The sequence below is a fragment of the Pseudophryne corroboree genome, chromosome 4 (assembly GCF_028390025.1).
Source record: "Pseudophryne corroboree isolate aPseCor3 chromosome 4, aPseCor3.hap2, whole genome shotgun sequence".
In the NCBI taxonomy this organism is placed as follows: Eukaryota; Metazoa; Chordata; class Amphibia; order Anura; family Myobatrachidae; genus Pseudophryne; species Pseudophryne corroboree.
This window is the reverse complement of record NC_086447.1, coordinates 197806034-197820758: the sequence shown is the minus strand read 5'-3', so window position 1 is coordinate 197820758 and position 14725 is coordinate 197806034. Positions and strand designations below refer to the sequence as shown.

Sequence of the window (14725 nt, the reverse complement as noted above, 5' to 3'; positions counted from 1 at the left end):
GTTACCACTTCTTGCTTCAGATGATGGCAGGGCAGGTTCAGTAGTTTTTGGTGGTGCTCCAGTCTTCTGTACGTGGTGCCTGTACGCCGAAAGTGTCCCGCAATTTTTCTGGCCACCGACAGCATCTCTTGCACGCCCCTGTCGTTTTTTAAAAAATTCTGCACCACCAAATTCAAGGTATGTGCAAAACATGGGACGTGCTGGAATTTGCCCATATTTAATGCACACACAATATTGCTGGCGTTGTCCGATGCCACAAATCCACAGGAGAGTCCAATTGGGGTAAGCCATTCCGCGATGATCTTCCTCAGTTGCCGTAAGAGGTTTTCAGCTGTGTGCGTATTCTGGAAAGCGGTGATACAAAGCGTAGCCTGCCTAGGAAAGAGTTGGCGTTTGCGAGATGCTGCTACTGGTGCCGCCGCTGCTGTTCTTGCGGCGGGAGTCCATACATCTACCCAGTGGGCTGTCACAGTCATATAGTCCTGACCCTGCCCTGCTCCACTTGTCCACATGTCCGTGGTTAAGTGGACATTGGGTACAACTGCATTTTTTAGGAGACTGGTGAGTCTTTTTCTGATGTCCGTGTACATTCTCGGTATCGCCTGCCTAGAGAAGTGGAACCTAGATGGTATTTGGTAACGGGGGCACACTGCCTCAATAAATTGTCTAGTTCCCTGTGAACTAACGGCGGATACCGGACGCACGTCTAACACCAACATAGTTGTCAAGGACTCAGTTATCCGCTTTGCAGTAGGATGACTGCTGTGATATTTCATCTTCCTCGCAAAGGACTGTTGAACAGTCAATTGCTTACTGGAAGTAGTACAAGTGGGCTTACGACTTCCCCTCTGGGATGACCATCGACTCCCAGCGGCAACAACAGCAGCGCCAGCAGCAGTAGGCGTTACACGCAAGGATGCATCGGAGGAATCCCAGGCAGGAGAGGACTCGTCAGACTTGCCAGTGACATGGCCTGCAGGACTATTGGCATTCCTGGGGAAGGAGGAAATTGACACTGAGGGAGTTGGTGGGGTGGTTTGCGTGAGCTTGGTTACAAGAGGAAGGGATTTACTGGTCAGTGGACTGCTTCCGCTGTCACCCAAAGTTTTTGAACTTGTCACTGACTTATTATGAATGCGCTGCAGGTGACGTATAAGGGAGGATGTTCCGAGGTGGTTAACGTCCTTACCCCTACTTATTACAGCTTGACAAAGGGAACACACGGCTTGACACCTGTTGTCCGCATTTCTGGTGAAATACCTCCACACCGAAGAGCTGATTTTTTTGGTATTTTCACCTGGCATGTCAACGGCCATATTCCTCCCACGGACAACAGGTGTCTCCCCGGGTGCCTGACTTAAACAAACCACCTCACCATCAGAATCCTCCTGGTCAATTTCCTCCCCAGCGCCAGCAACACCCATATCCTCCTCATCCTGGTGTACTTCAACACTGACATCTTCAATCTGACTATCAGGAACTGGACTGCGGGTGCTCCTTCCAGCACTTGCAGGGGGCGTGCAAATGGTGGAAGGCGCATGCTCTTCACGTCCAGTGTTGGGAAGGTCAGGCATCGCAACCGACACAATTGGACTCTCCTTGTGGATTTGGGATTTCAAAGAACGCACAGTTCTTTGCGGTGCTTTTGCCAGCTTGAGTCTTTTCAGTTTTCTAGCGAGAGGCTGAGTGCTTCCATCCTCATGTGAAGCTGAACCACTAGCCATGAACATAGGCCAGGGCCTCAGCCGTTCCTTGCCACTCCGTGTGGTAAATGGCATATTGGCAAGTTTACGCTTCTCCTCCGACAATTTTATTTTAGGTTTTGGAGTCCTTTTTTTACTGATATTTGGTGTTTTGGTTTTGACATGCTCTGTACTATGCCATTGGGCATCGGCCTTGGCAGACGACGTTGCTGGCATTTCATCGTCTCGGCCATGACTAGTGGCAGCAGCTTCAGCACGAGGTGGAAGTGGATCTTGATCTTTCCCTAATTTTGGAACCTCAACATTTTTGTTCTCCATATTTTAATAGGCACAACTAAAAGGCACCTCAGGTAAACAATGGAGATGGATGGATTGGATACTAGTATACAATTATGGACGGGCTGCCGAGTGCCGACACAGAGGTAGCCACAGCCGTGAACTACCGCACTGTACTGTGTCTGTGTTATGATTCCCGTACTCCAGACCAGAGGAGATCGTATGGCTGAGGTCAGAGTACTGGGAAGATATGCTGGTTGTGGGAGCAGGAAAGCCTAGTAACCCCTGACGCCCTAACTCCGTTGTCTCGCCCGTGTTATCAGAAATCCCCTGCGAGACTATGGTTGCTTGAGCCCATGGCAGCCGCGTTCGAAGGGCGGATTATGTCTGCCCAACCCCGATGCCCCCTCAGGTCTTAATGGGAGACAAAGGGAAATCCGAGACAGGGTGATAACAAGGGGCCCTCTGACTAAGCAACCAGGCCAGGGGTTACAAGTTAACTAACTAAATCAAAAGGTATGTGCGGACTAGCTGCCAGGGAAAAGGACAACCAAAGATCCACTGATCCGTTACTCCTATCCAGCACCGCTGGATACCAGAGTGGATCAGGGAGAGCGGAATCCTCCGCAAAAGCTCCAGGACACAAATATACTAAATAGTAAACAGTAAGCGGACAAGCCGCAACACACGGCTGCGCCGTGACTCACGAACACCACAGGATGTTAAAGGTGCTCAGTCAGACTCCAGGAAAAGATGACAAATCTCTGAGTACAGGACCACTGAGGACAGGAACAACCGGCTTGAACAGGACTGGATACTTTCTGCAACTGACATAGGCAAACAGGAAGCTGCCGACACCGACTTTCAGAACTGGAGGACAGGCAGAATCCACTGGAACTCAGGGTAGGACACGGGATCAGACACAGGGACTGACACAGGAATCAACACAGGGACTGACACAGGAATCCACACAGGAATCCACACAGGAACTGACAGGAACCAGCTCAAACTTAAAGCAGACTGCAACCCAAGGAATATCACCAGCGTCTGTGAACTGTAATCAGCCAGCATATAACAGAGAGGCCTAATTAATAATCCAGAGCAGCTGGCCTATTGCATGATTCCAACTGACAAGATGCAATTAGCAGCCAGGTGAGGCTGAACACATGGAACAAGCTGCAATTACACAGACTAACCAGCGGCAGCAGACAAGAGCATACTAAAACAGAGCAATGGGAAATCCTGGCATGCAAGACAACTAAATAAACATAAAATAGGAATGAACCACTACCTGTGGTTCATAACAGTATCCCCTCCTTAAGGGTGAGCTCCGAGCACCCCATGACACCCACGGGGAACATAAACAAAAGTATAACATGAAATACAGAACAAAACTGCAAAACAGGAATGAGCCACAGCCGTGGCTCATAACAGTACCCCCCCCTTGAGGAGGGGTCAAAAGACCCCAAAATTCAGACTATCCAGAACAAGGGATACAAAAAAAAAAAAAAAAAAAAAACCTGACACATTGGTCTAACAGACACGAAAACAGAAACAAGCTGCAACCACAGCTTGTAACAGTGCCCTCCCCTTGATGGTGGCCACTGGACACAAGACAAGGGAAAAAAAAAATCTTTTTTTTTTTTTTATCAAGGCAAGAGTCAAAAAATTATTTCTTTTTCTTCTTCTTCTTTTTACAAAGCTCTTTAGGTCTGACCAAGGTAATTCCCCAAACATTGTCTGAACTGATGGTACCACCCAGCAAGGCTGCGTTCAAATCAGAGACAGGTCTCTTACCCTTGGGAACTGAACTTTCTGGTAAAGTACTATTATTAGAAGAAGTAGTCAGAAAAGCACATCCTGCAGTCACAACAACGGGCTGAGACTCCTGTGCCGAGTTTACAGTATTTTGTGGACTCTCAGCAGACAAGACGGGTGACTTAGAGGAACCTGAACCAATCTCTTTGGAACCATATCTTTTAATAATTGCATCACTGAATGCTGGGGGATCCTGAAGAATGGGATCTTCAGCTTTCATTAGGCTGGTCGCCCACTCAAAAGGCTCTCCTTTAAAAGAATAAATAAGATAGAGCACAATGTTCTCTGGAGTGATGCCCAGAAATGGTCTAGACAACATGATAATGTAATAGTGTTTGTAAAGCGCCAGAAATTGGGCTAAGTCCCCATCAAAGATTATGGATGTTGAGATATCAGAGTCAGGATCTGTTTCCTTCCCATCTGACTGACTGAAGTGCTTTGCTAGGACCTGGTCACTATTGCCCTTACTTGAGGCTGAGACTCTCTGAACCCCACCCGGGGCAGTGACTTTCTGAACCCCACCCGGGGCAGTGACTTTCTGAACCCCACACGGGGCAGTGACTTTCTGAACCCCACACGGGGCAGTGACTTTCTGAACCCCACACGGGGCAGTGACTTTCTGAACCCCACCTGGGGTAGTGACTTTCTGAACCCCACCCGGGGCAGTGACTTTCTGAACCCCACCCGGGGCAGTGGCCTCCGGGAACCCCGCTGGGGCAGTGGCCTCCGGGAACCCCGCTGGGGCAGTGGCCTCCGGGAACCCCACTGGGGCAGTGGCCTCCGGGAACCCCGCTGGGGCAGTGGCCTCCGGGAACCCCGCTGGGGCCAGCACCTCGGATTCTTTTACTGGGACCGGGTCGTTGGCCTCCCTGACTGGGATCGGGCCATCGGCCTCCCTCTCTGAGTCGATAATAATCGAAAGTTCTCCCGGGACTATGACTTCCGGGACTTTTGCTGAAGCAATAACGTTCAGATCCTCCACTAATGCTATGCTTCTTAAGTTCTTTCCTGGGGAAGCGACTTCTAGACCCTTCTTTGGGGCTGCGTCTCTCGAGACCCCACTTGGGGATATTACTTCAAAGATCCCTTCTGGGGTTTTGCTTCTCGAGTTCCCTTCAAGAACTATGGTTTTAGATACCCTTTCTGAGGTTGCGCTCCTCAAGTCCCTACCTGGGGTAACAGCTTCTGAAACCCCATCTGGTATGGAAACCTGAGCTACAATATTTGATGTCCCTCTATAAGCTTGGGCATCGGGTACCGCTCCAGCACTCTGGGCATCGGGTACCGCTCCAGCACTCTGGGCATCGGGTACCGCTCCAGCACTCTGGGCATCGGGTACCGCTCCAGCACTCTGGGCATCGGGTACCGCTCCAGCACTCTGGGCATCGGGTACCGCTCCAGCACTCTGGGCATCGGGTACCGCTCCAGCCCTCTGGGCATCGGGTACCGCTCCAGCACTCTGGGCTACGGGCACCACTCCAGGACCCTGGGCTACGGGCACCACTCCAGGACCCTGGGCTACGGGCACCACTCCAGGACCCTGGGCTACGGGCACCACTCCAGGACCCTGGGCTACGGGCACCACTCCAGGACCCTGGGCTACGGGCACCACTCCAGGACCCTGGGCTACGGGCACCACTCCAGGACCCTGGGCTACGGGCACCACTCCAGGATCCTGGGCTACGGGCACCACTCCAGGACCCTGGGCTACGGGCACCACTCCAGGGACTTGCAACTCCGCTTCCACAGGAACCTCAAGAGAGGAGAGAAACATTCTCTTTTGATTCCTGAATCTATAATGGGGCTCCCTTGCCCAAGGACCCCAATTATAGGACAGAGAGCTTTTTTGTGTGGGTTGTGTGACAAGTACCTCTGCCACAGTAGAGACAGGAGTAGGTCTTGTATCATGACTCAACTTGGCCAGAGGGCAAGACTCGTCACCACACTTTGGCTTGCGCAACTCACAGGTCTGCAGATAATGGCCTAAACCCCCACAATATAGGCATAAGTTTAAGTTTCTGCGACGCAGACGCTCCTCTTCTGAGAGCCTGGGCCGCAGAAAACTTTTAAACCTTTTCTCTTCAATTAAACCAGAGGATTCTCTTGTCACCATACTGTGAACAAGAGTCTCTTTAGAGATAGATGTACTCTCAACGACTTCCGGCAAAATAAGCAAGATTTTAGTCAGAAGGTTTTGCAGTTGCTTTAGGGATTGCTGCAAAATTTCTAGTCGCTCTGGTCTCAAAGCACTGAATACAGAGTTCAGGGCTGCGAGAGATGCCTGCAGGGCTTGCATAGTAGACATAGGAGGATTTAAAACTAGACAAGACAAGGCAAGACAAGGCAAGGCAAGGCAAGGCAAGGCAAGACAAGACTAAATTTAGCTAAACAAAACAAGACTTTTTTTTTTTTTTTTTTAAAACACCGGACTGGATTCTAAACACCGGACTGGATTCTAAACACCGGACTGGATTCTAAACACCGGACTGGATTCTAAACACCGGACTGGATTGGATTCTAAACACCGGACTGGATTCTAAACACCAAATTCTAGACAGGACTGGATTCTTGACACCGGATTGGATTCTGCACACTGAATTCTAGACAAGACTGGATTCTAGACTAGACACTGGACTGGGCCAAAAAAGAAAAAAAAAGTTTTATTTCTTTTTTGTGGTATGGCTGGTGATAATGTTATGATTCCCGTACTCCAGACCAGAGGAGATCGTATGGCTGAGGTCAGAGTACTGGGAAGATATGCTGGTTGTGGGAGCAGGAAAGCCTAGTAACCCCTGACGCCCTAACTCCGTTGTCTCGCCCGTGTTATCAGAAATCCCCTGCGAGACTATGGTTGCTTGAGCCCATGGCAGCCGCGTTCGAAGGGCGGATTATGTCTGCCCAACCCCGATGCCCCCTCAGGTCTTAATGGGAGACAAAGGGAAATCCGAGACAGGGTGATAACAAGGGGCCCTCTGACTAAGCAACCAGGCCAGGGGTTACAAGTTAACTAACTAAATCAAAAGGTATGTGCGGACTAGCCGCCAGGGAAAAGGACAACCAAAGATCCACTGATCCGTTACTCCTATCCAGCACCGCTGGATACCAGAGTGGATCAGGGAGAGCGGAATCCTCCGCAAAAGCTCCAGGACACAAATATACTAAATAGTAAACAGTAAGCGGACAAGCCGCAACACACGGCTGCGCCGTGACTCACGAACACCACAGGATGTTAAAGGTGCTCAGTCAGACTCCAGGAAAAGATGACAAATCTCTGAGTACAGGACCACTGAGGACAGGAACAACCGGCTTGAACAGGACTGGATACTTTCTGCAACTGACATAGGCAAACAGGAAGCTGCCGACACCGACTTTCAGAACTGGAGGACAGGCAGAATCCACTGGAACTCAGGGTAGGACACGGGATCAGACACAGGGACTGACACAGGAATCAACACAGGGACTGACACAGGAATCCACACAGGAATCCACACAGGAACTGACAGGAACCAGCTCAAACTTAAAGCAGACTGCAACCCAAGGAATATCACCAGCGTCTGTGAACTGTAATCAGCCAGCATATAACAGAGAGGCCTAATTAATAATCCAGAGCAGCTGGCCTATTGCATGATTCCAACTGACAAGATGCAATTAGCAGCCAGGTGAGGCTGAACACATGGAACAAGCTGCAATTACACAGACTAACCAGCGGCAGCAGACAAGAGCATACTAAAACAGAGCAATGGGAAATCCTGGCATGCAAGACAACTAAATAAACATAAAATAGGAATGAACCACTACCTGTGGTTCATAACAGTATCCCCTCCTTAAGGGTGAGCTCCGAGCACCCCATGACACCCACGGGGAACATAAACAAAAGTATAACATGAAATACAGAACAAAACTGCAAAACAGGAATGAGCCACAGCCGTGGCTCATAACAGTCTGCTGCTAATATATAGACTGGTTAATAAAGAGATAGTATACTCGTAACTAGTATGTATGTATAAAGAAAGAAAAAAAAACCACGGTTAGGTGGTATATACAATTATGGACGGGCTGCCGAGTGCCGACACAGAGGTAGCCACAGCCGTGAACTACCGCACTGTACTGTGTCTGCTGCTAATATATAGACTGGTTGATAAAGAGATAGTATACTCGTAACTAGTATGTATGTATAAAGAAAGAAAAAAAAACCACGGTTAGGTGGTATATACAATTATGGACGGGCTGCCGAGTGCCGACACAGAGGTAGCCACAGCCGTGAACTACCGCACTGTACTGTGTCTGCTGATAATATATAGACTGGTTGATAAAGAGATAGTATACTCGTAACTAGTATGTATGTATAAAGAAAGAAAAAAAAACCACGGTTAGGTCACTGGTATATACAATTATGGACGGGCTGCCGAGTGCCGACACAGAGGTAGCCACAGCCGTGAACTACCGCACTGTACTGTGTCTGCTGCTAATATATAGACTGGTTGATAAAGAGATAGTATACTCGTAACTAGTATGTATGTATAAAGAAAGAAAAAAAAACCACGGTTAGGTGGTATATACAATTATGGACGGGCTGCCGAGTGCCGACACAGAGGTAGCCACAGCCGTGAACTACCGCACTGTACTGTGTCTGCTGCTAATATATAGACTGGTTGATAAAGAGATAGTATACTCGTAACTAGTATGTATGTATAAAGAAAGAAAAAAAAACCACGGTTAGGTGGTATATACAATTATGGACGGGCTGCCGAGTGCCGACACAGAGGTAGCCACAGCCGTGAACTACCGCACTGTACTGTGTCTGCTGCTAATATATAGACTGGTTGATAAAGAGATAGTATACTCGTAACTAGTATGTATGTATAAAGAAAGAAAAAAAAACCACGGTTAGGTGGTATATACAATTATGGACGGGCTGCCGAGTGCCGACACAGAGGTAGCCACAGCCGTGAACTACCGCACTGTACTGTGTCTGCTGCTAATATATAGACTGGTTGATAAAGAGATAGTATACTCGTAACTAGTATGTATGTATAAAGAAAGAAAAAAAAACCACGGTTAGGTCACTGGTATATACAATTATGGACGGGCTGCCGAGTGCCGACACAGAGGTAGCCACAGCCGTGAACTACCGCACTGTACTGTGTCTGCTGCTAATATAGACTGGTTGATAAAGAGATAGTATACTACTAATATTATATACTGGTGGTCAGGTCACTGGTCACTAGTCACACTGGCAGTGGCACTCCTGCAGCAAAAGTGTGCACTGTTTAATTTTAATATAATATTATGTACTCCTGGCTCCTGCTATAACCTATAACTGGCACTGCAGTAGTGCTCCCCAGTCTCCCCCACAATTATAAGCTGTGTGAGCTGAGCAGTCAGACAGATATATAATATATATAGATGATGCAGCACACTGGCCTGAGCCTGAGCAGTGCACACAGATATGGTATGTGACTGAGTCACTGGGGTAAATTTACTAAGGTGGGAGATTTTTAGAACTGGTGATGTTGCCCATAGCAACCAATCAGATTATATCTATTATCTGCTAGAAGCAGCTAAATAAATGGTAAGTAGAATCTGATTGGTTGCCATGGGCAACATCACCAGTTCTAAAAATCTCCCACCTTAGTAAATTTACCTCACTGTGTGCTGTGTATCGCTTTTTTCAGGCAGAGAACGGATTATAAATAAAAGTGGTGGTCACTGGTCACTATCAGCAAAACTCTGCACTGTACACTACTGAGTACTCCTAATGCTCCCCAAAATTAGTAAATCAAGTGTCTAAACGGAGAGGACGCCAGCCACGTCCTCTCCCTATCAATCTCAATGCACGTGTGAAAATGGCGGCGACGCGCGGCTCCTTATATAGAATCCGAGTCTCGCGATAGAATCCGAGCCTCGCGAGAATCCGACAGCGTCATGATGACGTTCGGGCGCGCTCGGGTTAACCGAGCAAGGCGGGAAGATCCGAGTCGCTCGGACCCGTGAAAAAAAACATGAAGTTCTGGCGGGTTCGGATTCAGAGAAACCGAACCCGCTCATCTCTAATATTTAGTTGCTGTTTTTTTTGTTACAGAATAGCAATTTAGCAGCAGAAACTGCCGTGTTCAGGTTCTGGTCTTCAAGAACATTTCATGTTATTACAGTTTGCATTATTATTAGCCCCAATAAATGAATTTCTTATTAGTAGAGCTTGGCAAATAGCTCAGTTGTGACAACATTAGACTGAAGATCTAAGGGTGTCTTGTTCAATCCTGGGGTTTAGCATGGTTGGGTGTTTGCTTTTGCTACTGAATAGCAATTTAGCAGCAAAAACTGTTGTGCTCATGTTTTGATCTTGAAAAGCATTTTAAGTTATTTTTAGTTTGCAAATTCTTTAGCTCCTAAAAAAAGACATTATTATCAGTATAGCTTGCCAAAATAGCTCAGTTGTGAGAGCAATAGACTAAAGATCTTAAAATCCCTAGTACGATCGTGGGTTTCTACATGTTTGGGTGTTTGCAGTTTGTTACTGAGTAGCAATTCAGCAAAAAGAAATTTAGCAGCAGAAACTTTCATTTTCAGGTTTCGCCCTCTAGGACACTTGATGTTCTTTCAGTTTGCCTTATCTTAAACACCAAAAAAGACTTTCTAAACGTCAGACTTATACGCAATAGCTCTTTTGTGAGAGCATTAAACTGAAGAACTAAAGGTCCTGGGTTCGATCCCAGGATTCGGCATGTTTAGTTGCTGTATTTTTGTTACAGAATAGCAATTTACCAGCAGAATCTTTCATTATCAGGTGTTGTTCATCAAGAACACTTAATGCTCTTTTTTTCCCCAACCTAAAACCCCAAATACGGCTTAACATCTTTCACAATTAGCCGAAATAGCTCATTTGGGAGAGCGTTAGACTGAAGATCTAAAGGTCCCTGGTTCGATCCCGGGTTTCGGCATATTTAGTTGCTGTTTTTTTGTTACAGAATAGCAATTTAGCAGCAGAAACTGCCGTGTTCAGGTTCTGGTCTTCAAGATCATTTCATGTTATTACAGTTTGCATTATTATTAGCCCCAATAAAAGAATTTCTTATTAGTAGAGCTTGGCGAAATAGCTCAGTTGTGAGAACATTATACTGAAGATCTAAGGGTGTCTTGTTCAATCCTGGGGTTTAGCATGGTTGGGTGTTTGCTTTTGCTACTGAATAGCAATTTAGCAGCAAAAACTGTTGTTTTCAGTTTTTGATCTTGAAAAACATTTTATGTTATTTCAGTTTGCAAAATCTTTAGCTCCAAAAAAAGACATTCTTATCAGTATAGCTTGCCAAAATAGCTCAGTTGTGAGAGCAATAGACTGAAGACCTTAAAATCCCTAGTACGATCGTGGGTTTCCACATGTTTGGGTGTTTGCAGTTTGTTACTGAGTAGCAATTCAGCAAAAAGAAATTTAGCAGCAGAAACGTTTATTTTCAGGTTTCGCCCTCTAGGACACTTGATGTTCTTTCAGTTTGCCTTATCTTAAACACCAAAAAAGACTTTCTCAATGTCAGACGTAGCTGCAATAGCTCATTTGGGAGAGCATTAGACTGAAGATCTATAAGTCCCCGGTTCGATCCTGGGTTTCGGCATGTTTAGTATCTGTATTTTTGTTACAGAATAGCAATTTACCAGCAGAATCTTTCATTATAAGGTGTTGCTCTTCAAGAACACTTGATGCTCTTTTTTTCCCAACCTAAAACCCCAAATACGACTTCACATCTGTCACAATTAGCCAAAATAGCTCAGTTGGGAGAGCGTTAGACTGAAGATCTAAAGGTCCCTGGTTCGATCCCGGGTTTTGGCATATTTAGTTGCTGTTTTTTTTGTTACAGAATAGCAATTTAGCAGCAGAAACTGCCGTGTTCAGGTTCTGGTCTTCAAGAACATTTCATGTTATTACAGTTTGCATTATTATTAGCCCCAATAAAAGAATTTCTTATTAGTAGAGCTTGGCGAAATAGCTCAGTTGTGACAACATTAGACTGAAGATCTAAGGGTGTCTTGTTCAATCCTGGGGTTTAGCATGGTTGGGTGTTTGCTTTTGCTACTGAATAGCAATTTAGCAGCAAAAACTGTTGTGTTCAGGTTTTGATCTTGAAAAGCATTTTATGTTATTTCAGTTTGCAAAATCTTTAGCTCCTAAAAAAAGACATTCTTATCAGTATAGCTTGCCAAAATAGCTCAGTTGTGAGAGCAATAGACTGAAGACCTTAAAATCCCTAGTACGATCGTGGGTTTCCACATGTTTGGGTGTTTGCAGTTTGTTACTGAGTAGCAATTCAGCAAAAAGAAATTTAGCAGCAGAAACTTTCATTTTCAGGTTTCGCCCTCTAGGACACTTGATGTTCTTTCAGTTTGCCTTATCTTAAACACCAAAAAAGACTTTCTAAACGTCAGACTTACACGCAATAGCTCTTTTGTGAGAGCATTAAACTGAAGATCTAAAGGTCCTGGGTTCGATCCCAGGATTCGGCATGTTTAGTTGCTGTATTTTTGTTACAGAATAGCAATTTACCAGCAGAATCTTTCATTATCAGGTGTTGTTCATCAAGAACACTTAATGCTCTTTTTTTCCCAGCCTAAAACCCCAAATACGGCTTAACATCTTTCACAATTAGCCGAAATAGCTCAGTTGGGAGAGCGTTAGACTGAAGATCTAAAGGTCCCTGGTTCGATCCCGGGTTTCGGCATATTTAGTTGCTGTTTTTTTGTTACAGAATAGCAATTTAGCAGCAGAAACTGCCGTGTTCAGGTTCTGGTCTTCAAGATCATTTCATGTTATTACAGTTTGCATTATTATTAGCCCCAATAAAAGAATTTCTTATTAGTAGAGCTTGGCGAAATAGGTCATTTGTGAGAACATTAGACTGAAGATCTAAGGGTGTCTTGTTCAATCCTGGGGTTTAGCATGGTTGGGTGTTTGCTTTTGCTACTGAATAGCAATTTAGCAGCAAAAACTGTTGTTTTCAGTTTTTGATCTTGAAAAACATTTTATGTTATTTCAGTTTGCAAAATCTTTAGCTCCAAAAAAAGACATTCTTATCAGTATAGCTTGCCAAAATAGCTCAGTTGTGAGAGCAATAGACTGAAGACCTTAAATTCCCTAGTACGATCGTGGGTTTCCACATGTTTGGGTGTTTGCATTTTGTTACTGAGTAGCAATTCAGCAAAAAGAAATTTTGCAGCAGAAACTTTCATTTTCAGGTTTCGCCCTCTAGGACACTTGATGTTCTTTCAGTTTGCCTTATCTTAAACACCAAAAAAGACTTTCTATACGTCAGACTTACACGCAATAGCTCTTTTGTGAGAGCATTAAACTGAAGATCTAAAGGTCCTGGGTTCGATCCCAGGTTTCGGCATGTTTAGTTGCTGTATTTTTGTTACAGAATAGCAATTTACCAGCAGAATCTTTCATTATCAGGTGTTCTTCATCAAGAACACTTAATGCTCTTTTTTTTCCCAGCCTAAAACCCAAATACGGCTTGAAATCTTTCACAATTAGCCGAAATAGCTCTGTTGGAAGAGCGTTAGACTGAAGATCTAAAGGTCCCTGGTTCGATCCTGGGTTTCGGCATATTTAGTTGCTGTTTTTTTGTTACAGAATAGCAATTTAGCAGCAGAAACTGCCGTGTTTAGGTTCTGGTCTTCAAGATCATTTCATGTTATTACAGTTTGCATTATTATTAGCCCCAATAAAAGAATTTCTTATTAGTAGAGCTTGGCGAAATAGCTCAGTTGTGACAACATAAGACTGAAGATCTAAGGGTGTCTTGTTCAATACTGGGGTTTAGCATGGTTGGGTGTTTGCTTTTGCTACTGAATAGCAATTTAGCAGCAAAAACTGTTGTGTTCAGGTTTTGATCTTGAAAAGCATTTTATGTTATTTCAGTTTGCAAAATCTTTAGCTCCTAAAAAAAGACATTCTTATCAGTATAGCTTGCCAAAATAGCTCAGTTGTGAGAGCAATAGACTGAAGACTTTAAAATCCCTAGTACGATCGTGGGTTTCCACATGTTTGGGTGTTTGCAGTTTGTTACTGAGTAGCAATTCAGCAAAAAGAAATTTAGCAGCAGAAACTTTCATTTTCAGGTTTCGCCCTCTAGGACACTTGATGTTCTTTCAGTTTGCCTTATCTTAAACACCAAAAAAGACTTTCTATACGTCAGATTTACACGCAATAGCTCTTTTGTGAGAGCATTAAACTGAAGATCTAAAGGTCCTGGGTTCGATCCCAGGATTCGGCATGTTTAGTTGCTGTATTTTTGTTACAGAATAGCAATTTACCAGCAGAATCTTTCATTATCAGGTGTTGTTCATCAAGAACACTTAATGCTCTTTTTTTCCCCAGCCTAAAACCCCAAATACGGCTTAACATCTTTCACAATTAGTCGAAATAGCTCAGTTGGGAAAGCGTTAGACTGAAGATCTAAAGGTCCCTGGTTCGATCCCGGGTTTTGGCATATTTAGTTGCTGTTTTTTTGTTACAGAATAGCAATTTAGCAGCAGAAACTGCCGTGTTCAGGTTCTGGTCTTCAAGATCATTTCATGTTATTACAGTTTGCATTATTATTATCCCCAATAAAAGAATTTCTTATTAGTAGAGCTTGGCGAAATAGCTCAGTTGTGAGAACATTAGACTGAAGATCTAAGGGTGTCTTGTTCAATCCTTGGGTTTAGCATGGTTGGTTGTTTGCTTTTGCTACTGAATAGCAATTTAGCAGCAAAAACTGTTGTTTTCAGTTTTTGATCTTGAAAAACATTTTATGTTATTTCAGTTTGCAAAATCTTTAGCTCCAAAAAAAGACATTCTTATCAGTATAGCTTGCCAAAATAGCTCAGTTGTGAGAGCAATAGACTGAAGACCTTAAAATCCCTAGTACGATCGTGGGTTTCCACATGTTTGGGTG

General features: G+C 44.8%; 5 non-coding genes across 5 annotated transcripts; all 5 read left to right on the top strand.

Moving 5' to 3' along the window:
- Window positions 1–10665: 10665 nt before the first annotated feature.
- Window positions 10666–10738, top strand: TRNAF-GAA (transfer RNA phenylalanine (anticodon GAA)). Its single transcript has one exon. It is a non-coding gene; the product is annotated as a tRNA-Phe (tRNA).
- An 811-nt stretch (window positions 10739–11549) lies between these two features.
- On the top strand, window positions 11550–11622 carry TRNAF-GAA (transfer RNA phenylalanine (anticodon GAA)). The gene has a single exon. It is a non-coding gene; the product is annotated as a tRNA-Phe (tRNA).
- An 813-nt stretch (window positions 11623–12435) lies between these two features.
- TRNAF-GAA (transfer RNA phenylalanine (anticodon GAA)) lies at window positions 12436–12508 on the top strand. The gene has a single exon. It is a non-coding gene; the product is annotated as a tRNA-Phe (tRNA).
- An 811-nt stretch (window positions 12509–13319) lies between these two features.
- TRNAF-GAA (transfer RNA phenylalanine (anticodon GAA)) lies at window positions 13320–13392 on the top strand. Its single transcript has one exon. It is a non-coding gene; the product is annotated as a tRNA-Phe (tRNA).
- Window positions 13393–14205: 813 nt separating this feature from the next.
- Window positions 14206–14278, top strand: TRNAF-GAA (transfer RNA phenylalanine (anticodon GAA)). Its single transcript has one exon. It is a non-coding gene; the product is annotated as a tRNA-Phe (tRNA).
- The last annotated feature ends 447 nt before the right edge of the window (window positions 14279–14725 follow it).